The sequence below is a fragment of the Hibiscus syriacus genome, unplaced genomic scaffold (genome assembly GCF_006381635.1).
Source record: "Hibiscus syriacus cultivar Baekdansim isolate YM2019G1 unplaced genomic scaffold, ASM638163v2 tig00112289_pilon, whole genome shotgun sequence".
Lineage (NCBI taxonomy): Eukaryota > Viridiplantae > Streptophyta > Magnoliopsida > Malvales > Malvaceae > Hibiscus > Hibiscus syriacus.
The window spans coordinates 1,195,055-1,215,579 of NW_024063295.1; the positions used below are offsets into that span (position 1 = coordinate 1,195,055).

The window sequence follows — 20,525 nt, forward strand, 5'->3', positions numbered from 1 at the left end:
ACAAAAAGCTCATATTGGATCTACTTGAATAGTTTGACAAAGTCACTTTCCACTATGTGCCTAGAGAAGAAAACCAAATAACTGATGTCTTAGCTACCTTGGCAGCAACATTCAAGGTTGGCAGGGAGTCTAACATGATGCCAATTGACATGCAGTCGTTGAGTACCCGACTCATTGTTACCAAATCGAAGAGATAAAAGACACCAAGCCTTGATACCACGATATTCTGCAATACATTAAAAACCAAAGCTATCCAAAAGAAGCAACCAAAACTGATAAAAGAACAATCAGAAGGATGGCGACCAGATATGTTCTTGATGGAGAAATCTTAAACAGGAAAAGTCATGATCAAGTCTTGTTAAGATGTGTAGATGTAGAAGAGGTAAAGATGATCTTGGAAGAGGTATATGATGGAGTTTGTGGAACTCATACTGTTGAACCATATTTTGATATAACAATTAAGGCAAAATGTTTTTGGACTTGAATTTAATTTATTCAAAAGTTTTCAAAAATAATTCAAAGTCCTTAAAAGTGGAATTGAGCACAAAATATGTTTTTGTACAAGTAGTACCGATACTATCCTTACAATATCTATACCTTATGAACAGTATCGATACTGTTCATATGGTATCGATACCAAAGGTAAGGGAAGTATTGATAATCACTAGGTAATATCGATACTACCAACTTTGCTTAAATTCCATAATCCAAAAATGGTACCGATACCCAAAGTGGTACCAATACTACTCTATATAGTAGTACCGGTACCATAGGCATAGTATCAATACCATAAGGCCCCAACGGTTAGTAACGGCTAGTTGATTTAAATATAACAAAGGTAATACCGATACCCTATATTCTGGGCAACTTTATTTTACATAAAAATTGATCCCCAACAGCTCCAAACCACCTCTAACGGCTAGAAACGTCCACAACAACATTCCAACACATAAATACAAGTTGAGGACACTTGAAGAAGGGTTAGAACAACTATCCAAACAATCAAACACAAGATAAGAGCTTTTCACTCTTTATTCCAATTCTCTTGTAAATATTTTGTTCTTGTGAGCTTTAATTATTTGTAAACACCTACCTTAGAGAGGTTTTCTCGTTTACATTTCTTTTCTTTAGTGAAAGGGGATTGGTTCTAGTTTAGCCAATTGAAAAACTAGGGAGTGTAAAGGTTATCTCTTTATCCTTGAAAAAGAAAGAACAAATTAATGAATTTTTTAGAAAATCCTTAGTGAGGGCTAAGGTAGTGGATGTAGACTTGGTTGATAAGTCAAACCACTTTAAATACTTATGCCAAATTTTTCTATATTTTGTTCTCCTTACTACCTAAACAAATTTTTATCAATTAACCCCCTTTGCACAATTTTGATTGTTCAATTGAGCCTCTTCAAACCCCCAACAATTGGTATCAGATCCTAACTTGTTAGAAGGTTTAACCACCTTGAGACGATCCTTGAAGAAGCTCTACCGATTCACAAAGTAACCGAGAAGATGGCTTCCACCTCCAGCTTGTTCAACATGGAAGACTCCCAACCGATCAACAAGCCTCCATACTTAAATAGAGCCAACCACTGTCATTGGAAGAAACTAATGAAGCTATTCATACAATCCAATGATCTTGATGCATGGGAGATGATTGAGAATGGCTACTCTTCTCCAAAGAAGAAGAAGAAGGAGTGGAGTGTCCAAGAACGGAAGAAAGCTGTAACATCCTCAATATCAGGTGAGTGACTAAATTGAAATATTTTTGAATTTGTTGGTCAAAGTGGATAAATTAAAAGTTTGGGGGAATCATATGAAAAATGTTGTGTATGATTTAAATATTAAAGAAGGAAATATGGAAAGACAAAATAGTCAATTACAAGGAAAATAATTAATTTTGTTAGGTATATATGGAGGCCACGTGTATGAGAGGAAGCAAATATCTAAGCTTCCAGAATTCTCTTATTCTATTCTTTCCTCCCAACGTAAAGACTCATAGCAAAGGTGAGATTTCTCATAAGTTGTTTGTTGGTTGAAATTTAAGTCTGGTTTTGATCCTTAGATGCTAATTAAGCTTATGGAAAGCTTAATTTGCTTTAAAGCCACAAGGTGAGGAAGTTATAAGAGATTAAAGAAAATGAGTTTTTAAATGAATTTATGGAAAAGAGTTGATAAGTTAAATTTGAAGTTTAATTTGACTTGTCATCGTGCTAATTAAGGAATATGAAGTGTTATAATTGTATTTAGAACATATTGAAATTTGAGTATGATTCTTGAATTACATATGAGGGATATGATTTTGAGGTTAAAGATGATTTTCATGGATATAAGTTGGTTTAAGTAATGATTGTTGGGTTTAATGACATAATAGGGGTTTAAAATAGAGGAATTGAGTGAAGAATTGATGATTTTCGGGCTTCAAATACAATTTCTAGGTTGTGTGCATCGATGCACATTCATTGTGTATCGATGCACTCTCAAATAAATAAACATCGAATGCAATTAGTACATCGATGCATAAGGAGTGCATCGATGCACCCGTCAAGGGATGCATCAATACATGGTGTAGTACATCGATACGTACCTTCATTAAAAGATAAAAATAGTTTTCTTTTTAGCCTAAGGAGTGATAGTTTAGAATATATCAATTATTATACTGATATGGATCCATGTATATTATGTAGATACCGAAATCGAGCAAGCTTCGGAATGATCACCGAGTTAGAATTCGATCGAAAGGAAGGAAGTCATAGGAATAATTAGTAATCAGTGAGGACAAGGTGAGTGCATATTAGATAGTGTGTTATGTTTAATAGAAATAAGACTTGCGATAAGTATATTTCCTATAGTAGAATGCATGAACACATTAATATGAGCATATGTTTGATATGATACATGTGTATTATTGGTTATTGCATATGTTAAATGATATGTGTGAATACAGGTTTATATGATACATGATGAATGTATATAGTATATGTGAACACATGATGATATGAAAAAGGATATAAGAGTATTATGGGATTTATAGAAAACATATGTGAACAATAAATAGCAATGATATACATGTTATATGAACACAAGAGAAGTGTTATAAGTTACATGATATATGCATATGAAATCATATGAGCAGTGATAAGTACATGTGAAGATATGGAATAATAAATAATAATGCCCATGTTATATGATACGAGAGCTATAGGTATAGTTGGCATGCCAAGAGTCGAGGGTCTACGCGGTCCTTCTGGACATACAATGATCCTTTGGGATATTTCATAGTGGTCCTTCGAGACAAATCTCATAGCCCCTAATGGGACCCCATACGAGCTGTAGTGACAGCATAGTGCACAACCTCAATAGACTCACATATCTACAGTTCTCACGTGTGTACATGGGCTAATAAATAAATAACATGTGTTGTATATGTTTTGTGATATTAATTGTATGATTTATCTGATGATATATGCATTGCTCGGTTAAATGAATCAGATGTTGATTATAAGGTTAGGTACAAGTTGATATAATTACAAGATACAAATGATAGTAATAATTGTGATGAAAATGATGTGTGATATGTATATGTATACCTTACATTATATTTAATGTTATAATTGTTTGGTATGACATTACAAGATTACCTATTCATGCATGTTTAAATAGTTAGAGTTTTCTTCCATATTTGATTATGCCTCACTAAGTTTATGACTTAGCGTGTAAGTGATTTACACGTAGGTATCAAGAAACAAGAGGAGCAGGAATAGAAGTGGCAAGGACATCATCACTACTAATAGATCAGATCAGAAGTAATTGACAAAGTAGGTCTTTCGGGTTATGTATAGAGTGTTGGCATGTAATAAGTTGTTAATTATGAATGCTCTGATCAATTTTGTATTTTGTGGTCTCTTTTATGTAAATTAACGTATTTTATTTTAATGAAAGTTTAAAATTTCCCTGTTTTTCTTTATGTGTCAAAGTTTGAAAAGTCAATGTGACACTTCAGACTCGTATCCGGGTCGGGTACGGGCTGGGGGTGTTACAAAAGCTCAACTTAATGCCAAGGCCATGCACATGTTATTTTGTGCATTTGGTCCCGAAGTAAATGAAGAAATTTCTTCTTGTTCAAGTGCCAAGGAGCTTTGGAATAAGCTCGAAAAGCTTCATGGAAATAAGAAAGAAGAACCAACAAAAGTAGTGTCCTTAATGGCTCGTGAAGAGCCCGAGGTATCTTCTAATTCAAATGGATTAAATTCATATTCTTTTAATGAGTTACAAGATGCATACGATGAATTATTTTCGGAGTTTGAGACCATGAACTCCAAATACAAGAAATTGATTTCTAAATTTAAAGTTGAAAATGATTTTCTTTTGAAAGCTAAAATGGATTTTGAAAACCAAAATGAAATTTTGAAAAATAATTTAGAGCTTTCAAAAATGAAAATTGAAAGTTTTGAAGAAGAATGGTTTGATCTAAAAGTTAAGCTTGAATGCCTAACAAAAGAAAAAGAAATCATTTTAAATAATTCATCTAGTTCCGTAATGACAAAATGCTCACATTGTCATTATCATGGTCACAAAGAACATACTTGTCCTTTGAAGAAAGGAAAACGTTTTAAAATTAGAAAAGTATGGGTTCCCAAGGGAACAAGGGGCATTTAAACTAATGTCCAAGGATCCAAAGCAATTTGGATACCAAAATCCAAATAAATGTCTCTTGTAGGTGTGTGGGAGCAATAGTGATGAAAGTGAAGATATTTAAATGCTCTACCCACCTTGAAAATGAATGGGTAACCTCTAAGCTTAATGCTTTTGATTATTGGTTGCTCATTTAGTTTTAAGCATGCATGAGTCTTGATCTTAAATGACTATGTTTTGTTTTTCATCTTATGTATGTTGAAAAGGTTTTATGAGAACATTTAAAGTTTTAATGATTTTCATGATTTTTAGTTCATCATAATAAATTTTGGTCAAAATTGATTTTAATGCAAATGATATCTCTCTAACAATTGATATCAAACTTTTCAAATGTTTTGATTTTAAAAATTTTAAATTTTTGACCTAAATTTAAATGTTTATGCATGTATTTTAAATGTTAAATATATCTCTCTAACAATTGATATCAAATTATTTTGCATAACTTTTTGAAAAGCTTTATGCATATGCACTTAATTTTGATTATTGTTATTGCATAAAGTATTTTAGACTTGGATATGTTTAATTTCATATGTTACTAACATTTTTGTTACTCTTTGTTGAAATTCAAGTTTGTTTAAGTGTTAAAATTTTAAAGTCAATTTTTGTTTGGAATGCACTTTTTTAGGGGGGCTTTGATTTTTCAAATGTTTTAAATGTAAAAATTATCACTTACTCTGCAATTTTTTACTTTAAAGTTGGATTCTTTTTTATTTAACAAAAATGGGGAGAAATATGGGTTTGGAAAATTCAATTTCTTAATGAAAAAGGGGGAGTTGAACATTTTCATATATTTTCCAACAATTTTTATCTTTTTAATTAAATATTTTATTACGGGGGAGGTTTTTCAAATGTTTTGTTATATTAAAAAGGGGGAGATTGTTGAACCATATTTTGATATAACAATTAAGGCAAAATGTTTTTGGACTTAAATTGAATTTATTCAAAAGTTTTCAAAGTTTTCAAAAATAATTCAAAGTTCTTAAAAGTGGAATTGAGCACAAAATATGTTTTTGTACAAGTAGTACTAATATTGTTCTTACAGTATCGATACCCCATGAACAATATCGATACTATTCATATGGTACCGATACCAAAGGTAAGAGAAGTATCAATACTCACTGAGTAGTATCGATACTACCAGCTTTGCTCAAATTCCAGAATGCAAAAAATGGTATCGATACCCACCATAGGCATAATATCAATACCAGCAGACCACAATGGCTAGTTGATTTAAATATAACAAAGGCAGTACAAATACTCTCTTTAGGAGTACCTATACCCTTTGTTCTGGGTAGCTTTATTTTGTACGATTGATCCCCAACGGCTCAAAACCACCTCCAACGGCTAGAAACGACCACAACAACATTCCAACACATAAATACAATTTGAGGACACTTGAAGAAAGGTTACAACACCTATCCAAACAATCAAACACAAGAGAAGAGCTTTTCACTCTTTATTCCAATTCTCTTGTAAATATTTTGTTCTTGTGAGCTTTAATTATTTGTAAAAACCTACCTTAGAGAGGTTTTCTTGTTTACATTTCTTTTCTTTAGTGAAAAGAGGATTGGTTCTAGTTTAGGTAATTGAAAAACTAGGGAGTATAAAGGTTATCTCTTTATCCTTGAAAAAAGAAAGAACAAATTAGTGAATTTGTTAGAAAATCCTTAGTGAGGAGCTAAGGTAGTAGATGTAGACTTGGTTGATAAGTCGAACCACTTTAAATCCTTATACCAAAATTTTCTATCTTTTGTTCTCCTTACTCCCTAAATAAAATTTTATCAATTAACCCTCTTTGTACATTTTCGGTTGTTCAATTAAGCCTCTTCAAATCCCAACACATACAAATGGACATATGATGTCAAGACAAACTATGAGATGTGGATACTTCTGGTCCATATTGGAGGGCGACTACATCAATTATGCTAGAAGATGTCATAAGTGCCAAATCTATAGGGATAAAATAAATGTTCCACCTCACCCTCTTCACGTGATGACGACACCATGAGTCTTTTCTGTGTGGGGCATGTATGTCATTAGAAAAGTCCATCCAAAAGCTTCAAATGGTCATCGGTTCATTCTTGTAGCAATTGACTATTTTACTAAATGGGTGGAAGCTACGTCATATGCCAGTGTCACTCAGTCCACTATTTGCAAGTTCTTGAAAAAAGAGATCATATGTCGGTATGGTTTACCCGAAAGAATCATTATCGATAATGCAATTAACCTAAACAACAAGATGATGGATGTTGCTTGTGAACAATTTAACATAAAGCATCACAATTCTACTACTTATAGACTGAAGATGAATGGAGCGGTAGATAAAGTAAATAAAAATATCAAGAAAATAGTGGAGAAAATGACCGAGACATACAATGATTGGCACGAGAAATTGCCTTTTGCTTTGTTTTCTTACCGAACTTTGGTACGAACTTCGACTGGGGCAACCCATTTTCATTAGCATATGGATGGGGGCAGTATTACCCATTGAGGTAGAAATCCCGTCACTCCGGGTTTTTTCGAAAGTTAAACTGGACGATGCAGAATGCATGTAAACTCGATATGATCAATTAAACCTAACAAAAGAAAAGAGGTCGAAAGTCATTCATAATGGTCAACTCTACCAAAAACGAATGATTTGGGAACACAATAAGAAAGTATGCCCAAGTTTATTTGGCTAATTCAAAAAGACTTCAGAGGAAAATGGATGCCAAATTGCGAAGGCCTTATGTCGTGAAAAAGGCCTTCTCCGAAGGAGCACTGATCCTGACTGAAATGGATGGGTCAAAACTACCTAATCTTGTTAATTCGGATGAAGTTAAGAAATACTTCGCTTAGGATGAAAACCCGAAAGGGCGCCCTAAGTTGAAGCAAAAAAATGTTTAGGGTGAAAACCTGAAAGGGCACTATAAATTAAAAAATAAAAAAAGAACAAAAAATAAGGCGTGTTCAAGATGAAAACCCGCAATGGGCATCTTGAAACCAAGGATGGATCCAAGCTGAAAACCCGAAAGGACGGCTTGGATAAATGATCTAGGATTTGCGTGTGGGAAAGGTCCCAGATCAAGACAGTAAATCATCACAACATCTAAGTCTTCTGTAGACTTAACAACTCAGAGGAACTTTGCACTCTCATAAACGTTGTCACATCTGTGAAGTCCCCTTGAAAAAAGTTGTACTCAAAAGTCATCTAACGGTGTGTTGGTTCAAAGGCGTCCGCATTGTCGATATCTAGGGCATCTACTTGTATTTCTTTCATGTATTGACTTTTCAGAGTGTTTGCCATGTACTCTTTGTTGTTTTTTTTCTCATAAATAAATATGGTCATTTCGCAAAAAAATCAATTCCTTGTAAGCATATTATATTGAATTTAAATAAGAATGATTTATTCACTTTTGAAATGATAATCACGTATTATTGTACAAAGGTTTCCTGAAAAGGTATAGGTGTTTGGAAGTCGATAAAGTTCTTGCACCATACTCGAAAGAATGACTTGAATTCCAATAAAAAGGCATTGATTAAATCAAGACTAGAAGTAGAACTTCTTTGCAAGTTCCCATAATACATATCAGACCAAAACCCGTTAAAGCGTCCAAAATCAAGGGTAAAAATTCAAGATCGGCAAGAATCAAGATCCATCCAGAATGAAAGCAAGAGATTGAGCTTTCTCTCTAAACCCTAAAATAACATATGTTGCATATACATTTTAGGCATACATAAGAACATTTCATCCATAGCATCGCATATACATATAATTTTGCATATTTTTTTCGGAGTCAATTTCAAGAATACTGAATTCAAAGGAAGCTCAAAATTAAAAACAATGTAGTCTATCCAAGTTAGATTTCAACTTAATAATGAAAGATATCTGACCCAAGGCAAATTTATTCAATCTAGACTCAACTTCACGATGAAGGATTCGCCCACGATTTCAACTTCACGACGAAGGATATCGTGCCCAATAGATCGAATAAACTTCACAAAAAATGAGTCATCTAAAACAACAATGAACTATCTCCTAGCCTAATTTTTAGTATAGCTCAAGGCGAGAAGAGATATATGTCAACGAAAACTTTCGAGTTCGATTCCATTCATCTTAAAGGCATATCAACCGCATGGTAGTAACGAGGAACTACTTTTCGGTCGAATTTTCAAACTAAAGTCTTTAAGCCAAGAAGAAGACCAAGGTTGACTACAATTTGGCAACAAGAAGTCACTTTGCAGTTCAGATTTCGAACTAGATTTCAACCTCACAACAAATGATATTATGCTCGAAACATCCAAGACCGACTCAACTTTATGACGAAAGAGCCACCCGTAATTCAGCTCAACAACAAGAAGCCATTAGAATTTTCAAATCGAATTTCAACTCCGCGACGGAAGATATTCGATAAGAGAGTCGACAGACATCGAGTCAGATTTCAATCACAGAGAAAGATATTAGACTCACAGAAGCAATACCGAACGAAAAATTGTGTCCTTTTGTCTTTGCCCTATATTTTTCGTTTACACGATAAATGGGCAAAGAGGGGCAGCTGTAGACACTCATTTTCGTCCCAGACATTAAGAGTTTTATTTTTTATTATAATATATATATATATATATATAATTTCAAACATTATTTTTGAAAGTATATAGTATATGCTTTGAAGCCGTATTTTTGAAAACATATAATATATAGTTTTTAAAAATATTTTTGAAAACATATAATATATATATTTAAAAAACGATTTTTGAAAACATATTTTTTGAAAATACATTATGGGTTATTTTATTTATTTATTTATTTCATTTTATTTTTTATTTTTATTTTATTTTTAGGTCCAAATCAGAGTTCAGTCCAGCAAGGGAGTCAAATAGGGTTATACCAGCCTGACCCAGCACAGCAGGCCTGGTAAGGGGCCTGACCCAGCCCAATCAAATTAGGGTTTTCACACATTAACCAGGGGCGTCACAAGAGAGGAAAACAGTGACGCGCGTAGAGGCCACATGCTAACAAGTTGGCTGAGATTTTTGGCCGAAAGCCCGAGACTAAACAATCTCAGAATTTTCGGCGCGACGACGACCTCAACATAACGTGAACAAGTCGGGAAACAACCTCGGAAATATTAGGGATGACCTCGAGATCATTGGGACCCCAAACGGCCGATCGAAGGCTATAAAAACCTCATCAGGAAGGCCAAGAAAGGGACAGTCAGAGAAACCCAAGCCAAGTACCACAAACATATAAACAGCCATGGAAACAACCAAGCAACAACAACAACAAGACAAACCGAAACAACCCAAACATTACACACACAAAAACAAAGCGTATTTGAACATCCATAGTAAAGTCAAACTCAAGGAGAGAAGAGATTCAGCTGCACGAAGGGAAGCACAACCGCGAGGAGCCAAGGACGCCATAACACGAAAAGTCACGAGGTAAAAACCAAGGCTTTAATCCTAGATCTACGCCATTTGGGGTGTTTTCAGCCACTGGAGTGGTAGCCGATGCGATGGCTAGCGGTGAAGGGGTTCGCCGGAGTGTGGTCGACCTATGGCCGATTGAGGAGAGCGTTGAAAGAGTTTGGGGGTTGATTTTTGAAGTTGGGGTGAAAATGATATTTTTAGGTGTTTTAAGGGGTATTTATAGGGAGACTTTAATGTAATATGAAATATTTAAATTATTTTTGCAGTCCTTTCAGTTTTGATGCGTAATTCATTTTGGTCACATGTTGTGAATTTACCCTTCAATTTTGAATTGTTTCAATTTAATCAATGTTCATATTTTTTTATATTTATGCAATTAAGCCCTCCAACATCTTATTTTTTTTCTTGTAGCCCGTGATTAATGTTAATTTAGTCTTTGATGTTTAGTTCCTTTCAATTTAATCCTTTAATTCGAATTTTCTTTTAATTTTTTTATTCACTTTTTATTTTATTTCATTTTCATTATGATTTCACATTAATTCAATTTATTTTTTTTCAATTTCATCATATCTTAACTCTAGTATTAATTCCTTTCAATTTCATTTTATTTTATTAGCTTTTTTTAAAAAAAAATATTTTTCTTGTTATTTATTTTTAACATCCTTTTTGTCTGTTTTATTTTATTTTATTATTTAACATTAATTTAGCTTTTTAGGGACAATTTCAATCGGTCCAAGGTAAGTAATTCGGATCAAACCTTTAAATTTAATTTAACTTTTAACTTTTAATTGGTACCGAAAGGGCAGTACAAGAGTGCTAATCCTTTCTTGACTATAACCGACGCCCGAATCCGACATATTTATGGTAAAACGCAGATCAGGTAAGAGGATAAAGTGAGGTGTCCGGTTAACGTAATTTAAAAAAATAACTGATCGGTAGAGACTCTAGTATGTTTTATTTAAGTCAAAGCCCAAATCTAGGCCTACCCGAATGCAACATCAGTCAAAATTTGTTGAGTTTTGGCCAATTACTTCAAAAGGGTATTAATAGTTATTTTGAATCAAATCAATGTTTAATCAAAGATGCAAATGATAATGATTGTCAAAGTGAAAATGAGGGGAAAAAGTTTTGCACTTGATCCATGGAGGAGGAACAAGCCATATTCTGAATAATAAAATCCTATGCTGAAGTTTAGCACAAGAGGCTTAGACATTTCAATCATGCAACTATTGTGAATTTGCATAGAAAGGAATTGGTTCAAGGCCTTCCTTATATTGAATATGAAATTTCAATTGTAGAGCTTGCAAAATAAAAGTAGTTTAGACTTCCATTCAAGAGATCAACTTGGAGGGCTGTTGAAAAATTGCAATGGTGCACACTAATGTGGTGGACCCTAAAATACTCCATCTCTAAATAAAGTATGAATTTTTATATTCATCGATGACTACTCTAGAATGTGATGGATCTATTTTCTTAGATTCAAATCAAAAGTTACCGATGTATTTCAGCAATTCAAGAAATGGGTTGAAGCATAAAATGGATGCAAAATTCAAGTCCTGAGATTTGATAATGGCAGAGTATACCTCCAATCTATTTAATTTTTTTGTGAAGAGGCAGCGATTGAACATCAACTTGCTGTGCCACACACTCCACAAAAAAGTAGAGTTAGCGAGAGAAATAATTGCATTGTAATGGAGATAACTAGATGTTTTATGTTTGAGAAAAACTTACCAAAGTAATATTGGGCCGAGGAAAATTACATTGCAGTCTTTCTTCTCAACAAGATTCCTACAAAAGCTGTTCTAAATTCATCTCCGTTTGAAATTTGGTATGGTTTAAACCTTCCCTTAAAAATTTCAAAGTGTTTGGATGTTAGTGTTTTATATATGTTCCTCAGATTAAAAGGGACAAATTATCTAAAAATATGGAAGCAGAGATTTCATTGGCTGCAGTACATTATCTAAAGCTTACAGAATTTTCCAACCAAACACTAAAAAAATTCTGGTAGAATTGATATTCATTTTATGGAAAATGATGAGTATAATTAGGTAGGAAAACAAGTAGCTTTGGTACCTGATCAAATTTAAAAGTTTCAATTCAAGGAAGATGAGTCGATTAATGATACGCTCGTTAGAGGTGCAATATCACTTGATGATATTTATCAAAGATGCAATGTAACTGTATTTGAACCAACATAATTTTGGGAATCTGAGAATGATCCAAAATGGATTACATCAATGAAGGAGGAGCTCATCATGATAAAAAAGAAAAAAAATGGAAATTGGTAAAAAGACATGCCAACAGAAGAGTGCTTAGAGTGAAGTGGGTATTTAGAACCAAGCTGAGTCTCCATGGATCAATCAATAAGCATAAAGCTAGGCTTGTTGTAAAAGGGTATGCCAATTTTTTTGTTGATTTCTTTGACACTTTTTCTCCTATTGCTAGACTTAATATGACTAGGTTGTTACTTGTAGTAGCTACACAAAAGGATTGAAAAATCTATCAACTTGATGTTAAATTGGCATTCTTGATGTTTTCTTGGAGTAAGAAATCTACGTCGAGCAACCTGAGGGTTTTACAGTGAAAGGGCGTGAAGATGATGTGGATATGCTTAATAAGGCATTGTATGACCTAAAACAGGTGCCAGAAGCTTGGTATAGTAGAATTTATAAGCACTTAATACAACGTGGTTTCAAAAGAAGTCTCAATGAAGCTACCCTCTACATTAAAGGTGATGAAAATTTTGTTGTTGTTTCCTTATATGTGGATGATTTTCTGGTTGCAGGAAACAATATACAACTTGTGAGAAAGTTCAACAAAATATGAAGCAAACCTTTGAGATGATATATTTAGGAGAAATGACTTTTTGGGAATGAAAATACAACAGAAAAATGGAGAAGTGTTCATATACTAGAAGAAGTATGCTAAGAAAATTTTGAAAAATTCAAAATGGATAAATGCAAGAGTGTAGATACTCTAATGTGTCAAAAGGAGAAGATGAGCAATGAAGATGAAACTGAAAAGTCAATTAAACTTTTACAGAAGTCTAGTCAGTTGCCTGATGTATCTAACGACTACAAGACCTAATCTCTTACATTCTATAAGTCTATTATCTAGATTCATAAATTGTGCAACTGAAACACATCTTACCGCTGCTAAAGTGTCCTTAGATATGTGAGAGGAACACTGTATTATGGAATCAATTTTTTTGCAAATCATGATTATATTTTACAAGGTTATTCAGACACTGATTAGGGAGGTTTGATAACTATTCAAAAGAGTTATATTTTTAGTATCTTTTTACCTAGGTTAAGCTTGAACTTTAGAATCATTAGGATCATTTTAGGTTTATTATATTTTATATCATTTGCATATTGGGAGTTAGTTTATGTCTTTGGGTTATTTTATGATATTTTGCTGTAATTTGATACGTTGTAATTTGATCGATGTAATTTAATTCGATGATGTTATGATATATCGATGCTGCAAACGTTGCTATGCACTGATGTTGTACTAGATTACAGTGCTAATGCTGCAGCGACTGGTGACTCACAAGCAGTTACAAGAAAATTTTAGAATCGGCTAACTGTCCAATACAACTGTAAAATTGTTAGAAAATATAGGAAAAATCATATTTTTCCTATTGGTAGTGTAATACCCCAAACATCGGGTTAGTGACTATAATGAAAGGATTTAAATTTTATTGGGTTAATTTGAATAAATTGAAAAGTTCATGGATTGATTTAGGAAATTGTGTTAAGACTAATGATCAAGAATGGAAGAATGGAGGGGAATTATGGTCTTTTAGATGGAATGAATTTAATATTCATTTTATTTGGGATTTTTATTAAGGGTTGAATAGGAGAAAAAGGGAAAAACTGAAAAACTTGGTTCTCTTCTTCTTTTTTTTCCCGTCGTCCCTGTGCTCTCCATAACAAAGGTAAGATCTCTTCAAGTTGGTTTTTACTTTTGTTTTTGGGTTTTGAGCCTTAAGTGATATAGAGGCTTAAGGAAAGTTCAAGGATTATTAAAACTAAGAGAATAGTGATTTATTAGATATTTAATAAAATGAGTTTTTAAGTGATTTAATGAAATATGATCAGTTATTGGAGTTTAAAAGCATATTTGACTTGTTAAAGAAGTAAATAAGAGATTTGGAGCCTTAGAAGTGATTAAAAACATGTTTGAAAATTTAGGGTGATTATTAGTTTTGAATGTTCTTTGGAGATTTTAGATGTTATAAGGAGATTTATGTCTTTTATCTCTCCAAGACGTACTATTCTTTATCACTCAATTTCATGACACTTTTATCATAATCCATCGTTACAGTTGTCCACTCCACCCAATTAGACACCTAATACGAAATCAACCTGATATCACTTATTACAAACCATTTCCAAAAGACGTGATAGTCTACTATCAATAAATCGATATAAATAATATTTTAACCATAATTACTATCTTATAGTATTATAGATACAACTTGTAAGTAATTTAAATTATTTAATCTGTAAATATCTCTCAATAAACACTCGATATAATAAAAAATATATATGGTAAATCAAATTCAAAGAAATCATTAGTCTCTCCATTATTCATCCTTCAATGTTAGAAAAAGGTTATATGCAAAAGCTATAATCTTTAGTCTTCAATACCGATTTTTACATAAAATTAAAAAAATATATTTATAAAGTTATCACTTTAACCCTAACTCATATGTAAATTTGAACTTTATCCCTCTATTAATTACATTGCAATATTGTTTTACTAAATTGATAGTATCTTAAAAGTTGAGCCACATTTGGTAGTTTACACAAAGCTGAATTAAACTGAAAAGGAAATAAAGAATAACAATCCAGAAACAGTTGATTTTGCTACACTGCTTCAATCTCCTTTTTCTCAACCACCCATCATCAAGGTATGCATATAGCTTTCTTCCTTTCTCGTTCTTACTGATTTGCTCTCCACTTCATTCATCCGCAAAATAAGATGCATAAATCTTATTATTCTGAATCCAATTCGATTACAGTACAATAGCAGCTATGTCATCTTTGAAGTTTCCCATTTCTTTGGACTCCATTGATTCAAAGAAACTTTCATGTCAACCCATCTCATTTACCGATCAATGTTCCGGTTTTTCATTCACTAGTTGTTTTCATGTCAGCGGCGCTGTTTCCATACTCGGTTCCTTGACTAGGTTCAAAATATTAGAGTCTCGCTTTGAACTGACCAAACCCAGTCGATAGAGATACCCTTTTTTCTTCCAAAAACGAATTAGGGAATGAAAACCCATAATTCTTAAGGGTAAGAAGGCCGGAACCAGGAAAATGGGTTAAAAGAAAAGTGGGTTTCAGTTTGGTTTCAGAAGGATTATAATGGAGTAGAAATAGGCGATTTTCTTGTGATTAGAATGGCGGGACTGGATGTTGATTACTCTTCTATTACGCCTGGATTGAAATTGGGGCATTGTAATTCTATATGAAAATACTTGAGAAGTCTGATGATGGAATGCTTTGAGATTTTTTGAGTGGATGAGGAGCAAGGAAACTAGAGGGAATTTGACTGCTTACAGATGTTTCTTCGAGTTTTGGGTCGGAGAGAAGATTGGGACACGGCCGAGTCGATGGTTAGGGAAGCCAATGGTGATTCGAGCTGAATTTAACGTTCAGGTTTTCAATACAATTATATACGCCTGTTCTGAAAGGGGACTTGTTGAGATGGGTGCAAAGTGGTTTAGGATGATGTTGGAATGTGGGGTTCGGCCGAACATTTCCACTTATGGGACTTTACCAGAAGAGCTGGAATGTTAGGGAAGCAGAATTTGCGTTTTCAGAAATGAGGAATTCCGGCATTGTATGTCAATTGGCATACTCTGCTATGATCACGATTTATACGCGGTTGAGTTTGTATGACAAAGCGGAAGAGATTATCGGCTTCATGAGAGAAGATAAAGTCACATTGAAACAGCTCGGGTTCAAGCCTAACTCGTCCAACTTGGACACGCTACTAACTTTTCAAGAAAGTACGAGGATGAAGAGGGTGCCCAGAACACTTGATGATATGCTCAAGATGATGAGTTTGTATGACAAAGCGGAAGAGATTATCGGCTTCATGAGAGAAGATAAAGTCACATTGAAACAGCTCGGGTTCAAGCCTAACTCGTCCAACTTGGACACGCTACTAACTTTTCAAGAAAAGTACGAGGATGAAGAGGGTGCCATCAGAACACTTGATGATATGCTCAAGATGAGGTGACAACATTCTTCAGTCCTCGGTACTATTCTGCAAGCATATGAGAAGGCTGGGAGGATCGATAAAGTGCCTCTCGTTTTAACTGGGTCTTTCCATCAACATGTTTTAGATGACCCGACTTCTTGTTCTATTCTGGTCATGGCTTATGTCAAAAGTGGATTAATAACTGATGCAATTGAAGTGCTGGGGAGAAAAATGTGGAAGGATTCATTTGAAAATATCCTGTATCATTTATTAATTTGCTTTTGCAAGGAGTCGGATGATCTTGATAATGCTGTTAAGATATTTTCTCAAATGGCGAACTCCGGAAAAAAAAACCAAACTTGCATATAATATGTACAATGATCGACATTTTCAGTGCCATGGGTCGCTTTGCGGAAGCAGAAACACTATTTGAAGTTGAAGTCTTCAGGAGTTGCCTTGGACATGATTGGCTTTAGCATTGTTGTAAGAATGTATGTTAAAGCTGGGTCTTTGAAAGATGCTTGCAGTGTTCTACAAACGATGGAGAAGCAGAAAGACATTGTCCCTGACGTATATCTTTTCCGTGACATGCTTCGAATTTATCATAAATGCAATATGCAGGATAAATTAGCGAATATTTATTATAGAATTCAGAAGAAATGTGTTTTTACTCCTAATACCGTTTGCACGTGCTTTGTCTGTTGACGAGCTCTCCAAGATTTTTAATCGGATGCTTCAGCGTGGTTTTACTCCTATACTATTATAGGTGCATATGGTCAAAACAAGGACTGAAGAATATGTCATCAACAGTTCGAGAAATGCAATTCAATGGTTTTTCGGTTTCACTCGAAGCGTAAATTGCATGTTGGATGCATATGGGAAAGAAGGCGAAATGGAAATTCCAAAACGTCTTGCAGAGGATGGAGGAACCGAATTGTGCTTCAGACCACTATACATACAACATTATGATCAATATATATGAAAGGAGATGGATCGATGAGTTGCTGCTGTGCTGACTGAACTGAAAGAATGCGGATTAGGACCCGATTGTGCAGTTACAACACATTGATTAAGGCATATGGGATTGCCGGAATGGTCGAAGATGCTGTAGGTTTGGTGAAGGAATGCGAGGGAATGGGATAGAGCCTGATAGGATAACATACAACAATTTGATAACTGCACTAAAAAAGAATGATAAGTTCTTAGAGGCTGTTAAGTGGTCATTGTGGTGAAGCAGATGGAAATGGAGAATGCAGATGGGCTCACGCGATCGTTTTGCTCCCCCAACACCTCTCCTGTATAATGTTCAACCAGAGTTAAATCTACCTCCACTCTTTTAATGTTCTTTCTCCATTTTAAGAGCATGATACTTTTAGTTTCATCTTTGCCATTAATCTAACTTGCTCTTGCAAGATACCCCAAGAAATGACCCCCCATTACCACCTCTAATTACAAGATACTGGTCGACGCATATTAGAAAATTTCCCTCATTTATTTATCAAACATGTTTTTTTTTTCTCAATTTAAGGCCAATTTTACACCTTCGACTGATGCAGAAAATCCATATACAATAAGGAAATTAAGCCCAAAAATACAAGAAATCATTCAGCAATCATGGGTCATTTATATATGGCCCATAGCTACGCTGCCGATTCTCGACTGAACATCGGCCTTGAAATCCTCACCACACATCACCTCTTCGCTGTCGATTCTGGGACTTACCTTCATGTTGCTCCTTGGATGCTCACTGTGGAACATACACCCTGTATTCACCTAATACAGTTGATTTTTAGTACGATGAAACAAAAGTACTCCTGATCTCTAACTGAATAATCATTTTAATCTATATTTCTTCTTAGAATATTTAACCTTTAATATTTTGTTTTGAAGTAAAAATAACCTATTATTAGATGAAAATTGTTGACTAATTAATTGTCAACATTTTTTGTTGATGTGGCATCTTATATGTCTAAATATTGATGTTCAGCATACCACATATACAAAAATATGGCATAATACATATTATATGTACATAAGTAATGATATAATATATCATATGTACATAAATGATGACATAATACATGTCACATACACATAAATGATGACATGATGAGCATATACGCTTGCCATATTCAAACAGTAATCCGAGAGTCTGAAGTAAGGAAGATCAACGTGATAAAATAAGCGCATCTTGATCAATCGTTACAATTTAATCAACATTAAAATTAGTACGTCGAAACATAATATAAAGAAATAGAATAACAACACCATGAGAAAAGGAAAAAATATAAAACTGAAAAATTAATCAACTTTTTTTTAAAAAATAAATAGGCTTCACGCACCCTTTAATCTTATTTATTTCATTGAATAAAAACAAAACAAGCACACACTTTAATTTATAACAACCCATAAACATAACAAAGTGAAAACCATAAAGATATGATAATTTCAGTTGCAAGCTTTGAAACTAGTAATATGGTGATGGTGCTGCTGCAACTTTCTCAGCGTCTCCAAAAGATTGCAAACACCGTTAATCAAGAGAGAAACCATTGGTATATCGGGAAAAAGAACTGGCAAACAGTGATCTCCCACAAGATTTATGGCTTTGCAGCATTCATGTTTTGTCCATCGAACTTCAAATGCCAAACTACCTCGTGGATTGCCTCAACGCACCATGTACACTCGACACCGACGACATGCATCCCCCGAGATTTTCGGTTTCCTCCATTGATCCCGATGGAACCACCATCGCCGCCGATGCAGCCATGCAGGTGAGGGCGGCTAACCAAAACATTAGGGTTTTTGACGTTGTTGCTTCCATGGAGTTTGGTCAAATGAGAATGATTATAGGTTTTTGGAAAGGATTGTTGGTGATTTAGCATTGTCTAACTAGGTATTTATAGTAGAATTTTGCAACCAGTGTTTGTTCTAATGGAAATTTGGATCAGATGTCCAAGTGTATGTAAAAAAAAATTATATTACGTGAAACGAAATAAGTATATTGGTATCTGATTTTTGTTTTGTTTTATTAAAAGTATCCTCTCACGAACTAATGAGATTTATTTAAATGGTAAACAACTTAATATCGTTTAAAGAAATATTAGGTTTGAGTTCTTGTGTATATAAATAATTCTCACTTTAAGATTTACCTAAATTAAATGTGCGACGCGGATTAGTTCAAATTAATCCAGACTAAACCCTAAAAACCAATGGGAAAAATGTCATGTGAGGGAGGCAGCTACAGCTGTCTTATAAACCAATGGGAAAATGTCATGTGAGGTAGGCAGCTACAGCTGTCTTATTATTATTATTTATAAGGAATATTTTCCAAGTTGAAGCAATCAAAATTTAAAGCTATTAAATTTAAAGCTATTAAAACGTATATGAGATTAATGCAGGAATACATTTTTACATGTGTTGTTAATGTTAAAATTGTAACTCATTTCTAATTTTATAGTAAATAGTTTTAAATTGTGTTTTAAAAATGATATCTTTGTCCCTCCTATTTAATAGCTTTTTTTTACTAAGTTCGAGGACCCAATTGATTTTTTTAGAAAGTTTGAGAACTAATTTTTTTTAAAATAAGGTATTATTTAAATTTAAAATATAAATAATTATTAAGATATTCAATACATTAAATATAAAAATATTATGCAGTTAAATTATTAAAAAGTTCAGTTTAAGGACCACATTGAGTGTAAATTTTTTTGGGACTTTATTGATTTTTTTGCAAAAATTTTGAGGGTTTTAGATACCATTATATAAAAATATTGTTAGAATGATTTGAATTTGTGCAAGTTAAGTTAAAATCTAGATCTCATTTTTTCTTTTTCTTTTTTTCAAATTTCAAAAACAAATTTAATGAAAATACTTAAAACATCTTTTTTTATATTTTCATATTTCCATTTATTTTTGTTTTCATTTTTCACACTTTCTAATTTTACAACAAAACACGATTTATTTAATTTTTCTATTACTAAGGAAATGAAAATAACCTATATATTTTTTTAAAACCAAATAGACTATGATGGGAGGTGTTGACAATCTCAGATGATAATGCTCCTCGAACAAGAATATAAGATATACTAACATGTACACGAAAATACTATAAATGTTCAATAGTATTCATAAAACATAGGGTAAACTACATAAATGACCACCCAACTATGAGCTTGGTCATGAAATGACCACCATTTTCAGATTTACGTCAATAT

General features: G+C 33.4%; 1 pseudogene; it reads left to right on the forward strand.

Annotated features, from left to right (window-relative positions):
• Positions 1 to 17,543, forward strand: part of LOC120177434 — a 37,787-nt pseudogene extending 20,244 nt beyond the window's left edge.
• Positions 17,544 to 20,525: the final 2,982 nt, after the last annotated feature.